Raw genomic sequence first — 6000 nt, forward strand, 5'->3', positions numbered from 1 at the left:
TGATTCATTTGCATTTTCATTGAGTGTTTTTGTTTTCTGAAGCATTCTCTGCTCCTTTCTGCAAAGGTCAATGGGAAACGGTTGGTGTCTACTTTATCTGCATGAGCCAACTCTCAAGTTCAGCCAAGTAAGAAATAAGATTATCTTTATAGAAGGCAGTGTGAGGATCTGGCCTTTGAATCTTATTCAGTGGAGTATTAATGTCTTAGCGGGTAGAATCAGCCCAAACTGCTATTAAAATAACTGGAGTCTTGAGCGGGATGTTTTTTCAATTCGCTGAGCCCCTCATGTTGAATGGAAATTGAGTGTCTCACCTTTTACATCAGTTGATCTTAACATTTAATAGATTCTTTTAGGGATATTAATCTTTTCCATTATATCTTTGTCGTGGATAAGAGTGAGGCATATTTCTCTCAGGCCAAACAACTCATTAATTTCCCAGACACAAACCTTTCTACACCTGAGGTTTGATATGAGAAAACTCAGGTGAAAAAAGTGGAATAAAAACAGTTTGCGACGTAATGCATGCCCAGCTCTGTTATGTTTTTTTTTTTCCTTTAAAGCATATAATTCAAAACTGGAAATGCCTTTTCTCCTCCATTATTTTCTGAGTCCGATTGACATTTACCGAGAGCTACACTATTTGATCCCACCATTAAGCCAAATGTCATTGCATGCACATTATGAAAATTTCAAATTAACAAAGAGGGCTACAGTATTGCAGTGTCAGGCAGAAAAGAAAAAACAGAGGTAGCATTTCAACATAAGTAGCCATTCTTTTAGCCCAAACTGCTGATGACAGTCTCCAGAGAGAGCAGATGCTGTTGCCTTCTGGCTCTGGGCTTCACCGTTCCAATCCAGTAACTACCTCTGTGCCTCCTGAGATTTGCTACTGTAAAACCTACTCTCTCTCGTGGCATCCAGGTGACGAAAAACACTAATACAATAGGTGGCTTTTACTCCCGCCTTTTAAAAATGTCATCGACCATCAGCGGTTATCCAGGTTAAGTGCCTAAGGCTGTGTTAATAATTGAGATTAAATGTATATGCCAAGTGTGATGTGCGTTTTTAAGATTGCAGAGTCCGATATGAAAACATTAAACAGCTTCTTTGAGGGATTTCTTTGAAAAGGGAGGAAATCATTTTTCGCCTTAGTCGTACAATCAATCATTTTCATTGCCTCCTCACCTCATGCGGTTGACATGGTGCATTGAAGTCATGTTGGCTCCATCACATCACATGACAAGCCCCAGAATTGTGGTTCCTCATGTTATTGAACTTGCCAGCTCTCTGATGCCTGTATTCATCTCCTGAGATGGAGCCACATTTGCCCTCCAGATGTTTACATTAGCACCTGAATGGCATGAACATAATAATTTGGTCATGTTCATGTAACTGCCGTATGTTACACGTCAGGGATGCACACACCAGATCATATTTGTAAAAGGGTTGTGTCTGTGCTTATGCCTGACTTGATGCTGGACTGGACTGTGATATTGGCGTCAGACACCAACACAAAGAGGCACCTGTTGTGGTGGTATGATATGCATCAGGCATGCTAGTTTTAGAGGCAGGGGGCAATAACCCAACTCTGTAATATTGATATTTTGTCAGCGGGCAGTGGAGTTAGACACAGATGCAAGTAGGCCCCTTTTGTGGCAATATTACATTCACCAAGCAAGTCAGTTTAGAGGCACTGGACAACAGACCAACACATCCAGTACCACTGTTTTGTCAATTGACATCAGCATCAGAAACTGACGCAAAGTGGCACCTTTTGCAGCTGTGGGATACACACACATCATTTAAAGGCAGCAGACAACAACCCATCTTGTCAAATGCTGCCACTTTGTCACTGATGTCAGCATCAGACACTGAGGCAAAGAGGCAACTTTCCCGGTGGTGTGACATGTACTGGGTGCTTCAGTTTTAGTGGCAGCGGGCAACAATGTAACTTGTCAAACACTGCTGCTTTGCCAGTGGACGTAAGCGTCAGACACCGATGCACTGAGGCACCTTTAGTGGTGGTAGGATACGCACTGGGCGTATCTGGGGCGTAAGAGTCTCTATAGAGGAAGTCATTCTAATTCCAAAGTTGTCAGATACCAGCGCTTGGTCAGTGAATTCAGTGTCAGACGCTGACACCTAAGCCACCGCAAAAGGTGATATGCCACTGGATGGTGTCAGTTAAAAATGTTGCCAGTAACGACATAATATAAGGAACTGGAATGTCCCTATAGGGCAGGCAGGACTGTGGCCGGGTCCGAGAAACCCTGGACTTCACCCGGGTGCCTGCTGTTTGTTTCCTGTATAAAAGTTGAGGCAAACCATGATGTTTTCTTCTAAACCTAAGGAAGTGCTTAGGTTTATTTCCTTGTTGCACAAGGAAATGAATATAAATACGAGGTGTTTAACTGATGTAAGTTTATTGTGAAAAAGAATGTACTCATCTAATGAGCAGAAACTGTACATTTCCTGTGAAAACAAAAGTGTGTTTTGAAAAGATGATGCATATAACAAGCATAAAATGACATGCTGTCCCAGAACGTCTGAAACAGATGTACAAGGGTAGCTAGCTTGTCAGATTTAAACTGACAAAGCGGCGATATTTGACGGGTTGCGATGAGAACATGCTGATAAGTACATCCTCTTCTGTTTCTGCAACAGCCAAACACAAAAACTAGTCAGAAAACAGGTTTAACACACAGCAGTCTCCACCTCCACAAGTTACAATCATACAAGGACAGAAAATGTGTCATTTTTTGTGGTCTCAGGTGGCTGTTACAGCAAGTTAAAGATCCATAATTCAGGATGAAATCAGTGAGACATGTCAAATCTCTGCCGGTCCCCTCTGCAGTCTTGAAGGGATTCAGCAGAAGTCTCAGTCTAACCCTCCTGACAAGGTCAGAGTGCCTCATGCAACCTTTTGTGGAGAGCACTCAGCACAAGAAATGGACCCCAAACTGTTTGATACCTGCTGTTTGCACTCTAAGGGCTGCTCACTCAGGTCGACTATGGAGACCCAGCTCGACACTCTCACATCCCAGTAGAATATTTTTTCTGGGCCACTGCTTGTGGAATATGACTTGAACAGCTGGAGGAACCTCACCGACATATATCAGCTTTTCTATAAGTGACAAATATATTTCTGCCATCTATCTAATGATTGCTTGTTGACTTAGATTGAGTTTCTTGTTCAGGTATAGATCCAATTTTTCTCTCCAAGCAATTAAACTCTTAATTTCATCAACTTTATTGAATTATGGTGATCTGCTTTTTATGAACACACCTGACCAGTGCTACAAGAAGCTGGAAACTGTATACCAGTGTGCTTTGCTTTTTACTACTGGCTGTGGAAATTGCACACACCACTCTACTCTGTACGCTACTGTTGAATGGCCCCTCTGTATGTCTGCAGACTTTCACATTGACTAATTTCTATGTATAGATCTCTGCTTGGGCTTGTTCTTTCTTATCTGTGTACATACATGTAAAAAAACAGAGTCAGTATCACTGGCGCTCTCACAATATTCTCCAGATGTTGGTCCCCAGAGTTAGAGGAACAAAACTAGGCAAAGCAGCTTTTAAATACGCTGCCCCTTTTGCCTGCAGTAATGCACAGAACGACCTGAAATTGTCTATTTAAAGGCCCAGTGTGTAAGATTTAGTGGCATCTAGCTGTGAGGACTGCAGCTTGCAACAGGCTCAAACTTCCCCTAGTTAGCATTCCTTCTGTGTACATTGTTCAGGAAGTTTTTATTGGGAGCCGAATTATCTGCAGAGGTCACCTCTTCTCCAGAACAGCTGGATGTTGTGATTAAAATCTGGTTAAAACACTGAATAAAGCAGTTTCACTTATTTTACTTTTTACTGATTTATTGGCAAAATAATAAGCAGAATTATGAGCAGGTGATGGGAATTTTCTCCTGTTTGTCACAAAAAATGCAGCAAAGGGCTGTTGGTTGGAATTGAACCTGCGGCTGCTGCTGCAAATACATTGCCTTTGTACATGGGGCGCCCACTCTACCAGGTGGGCTACTGGAATCCCAAAATTATAGTATTTTTTCAGTGAAAATGAAATGTAAAAATCTCCATTCCCACTGAAATTGTGACTAATTTTGCAAACACAATATTTGTAAAAAATAATCGCAAGGTGATTTTTTAAAAAAAAGGTTGTTTTTTTTTGCATATTGTACAGCCCTAGTTGTGAGGACAGGGAACATGTAGCTGCAGGCAGCCATGGAGAAGGATTGACCTGCCATACGCATCATGCAGACAGATGTGACAGGAACCACTCTGATAAAATGAAACTATTGGAGTGAAAAAATTAATTTTGTCCAATGGATAAAATTTTACAAACTGTTAATACAACAGTGTTTCTATTTTCCAAATAACAACCAGTTGACTTCATGTTCATTAAATAGTACATTTTAATATTGAGTTTTGACTTTCACAGTAATTTTTTACTGTTACTGTTCGTTGACACTGAGCGTAACGTCCAACTCCCCGAATCTCGCCCATTCTCATGCGTTCCCCCTGCAGCAGGTCAACACAGACGGCTGCACAACAGGATTAGAAGATGGTTGAAGTGAAAGAATTACTGGAGGTCTCTTTTGAATATTTTCCAGAGCAGCTCAAGTGAACTTCATTTCACCATTACTGTGCTCACCATTTCTCCCCACCTCCACAGGAATAATAGGAAAATAGCTAATATAAAAAACGAAATTGTATTCTTTCCTCTGTAAAGAGAGATGATTGCATATCAAGTTGGCTGGTTGAAGTACCTCCTGTGTATGACTCCTGTGTGGTGGGAGAGGAAGCATTTTTCTTCCAACCAATGGAAGAGTGAGTCAGGTTTATGACTATGGGGAGCAGAGGGTGGCCTTTATTTCCCTGAGAAGAGTCATTATTATTGCCCTGCAAATTTATGGCTTGCTTCTGGAGAGAACCTACCAGCAGAGTGCCTGTCATTTCTCTTACTATCTTATGCATTATTGATAAGTCTATGGTCCTATCATCCATTGTGTGCTATTGCCATAACTCAACAGCAGAAAACAACATATACAGTATACTGTAGATGTGTAGAGTGAGTCCCTCTTTTGTACTGTATTTTACACCACTTTTTATGAGGACTTGCACCTCTTAAACACAAGTTATGATGAACAACAACTTTGACCTCTCTTAAAAATAAACATCATCACTTGTCTCATCATAAAAATATATTTTTAAGTGTTCATGACTGGAAACATCAAACAGACAACTCGCACACTCACACTTTCAAGAATGATTCCCCTGCAGATTTGTCATTTGCAAAGGAAATAATTGGCTAATCAAATTAAAGCCAGTGTCATGATCCAGTTTACATGTGCTTGACGCTCGGGTTCACATGAAGGTTGACGAGACACAGACGATGGCTTAAAACAGAGTAGACGTGGGCTGTAATGAGCATGCTAATACGCAGCAAGAAGCTCCGGATCAGACACAAGGGATGAGCGGTTTTTATAATGCAGGTCAGCACGACTAGAAAAATAGAAAAGAAAGCTATAGTCATTAAAACACCTCTGTTGAATTATACAAACAGGAATGAGACATTTCAATTTTATTATCATGTGGTTACAAATGCTTTATTGGGCTTTGCAAAAGCAGTGTGGCGCATGACAATAGCCAGAACCACTGATTAATTTTGGAAGTCTGCTTCAATTAATATGCCCTGATAAATGGTCGCTATTAGTTCTATACTCAGCAGTTACATGGGAGATAATTAGATCATCATGCTGTTAAAGGATAATAAGGATCAGCTTCTTGCAACAAAGGACGTCCTCCTTTGACTCTGTCCTTCACCTGGCCGTGAACGCTTTTCAAAGAGGCGAGAAAAAAAAAAAGAGCGTCCAGACATCTTTCATTTTCCTTTATCAAAAGTGACAGTAAATCTGCCGTCTTTAGACACGTGGGCGCTCACAAATTGTAGCCGTATGGACTAAAAGTGCAAACACACACACA

This window comes from Plectropomus leopardus, chromosome 8, assembly GCF_008729295.1.
Source record: "Plectropomus leopardus isolate mb chromosome 8, YSFRI_Pleo_2.0, whole genome shotgun sequence".
Classification (NCBI taxonomy): domain Eukaryota; kingdom Metazoa; phylum Chordata; class Actinopteri; order Perciformes; family Serranidae; genus Plectropomus; species Plectropomus leopardus.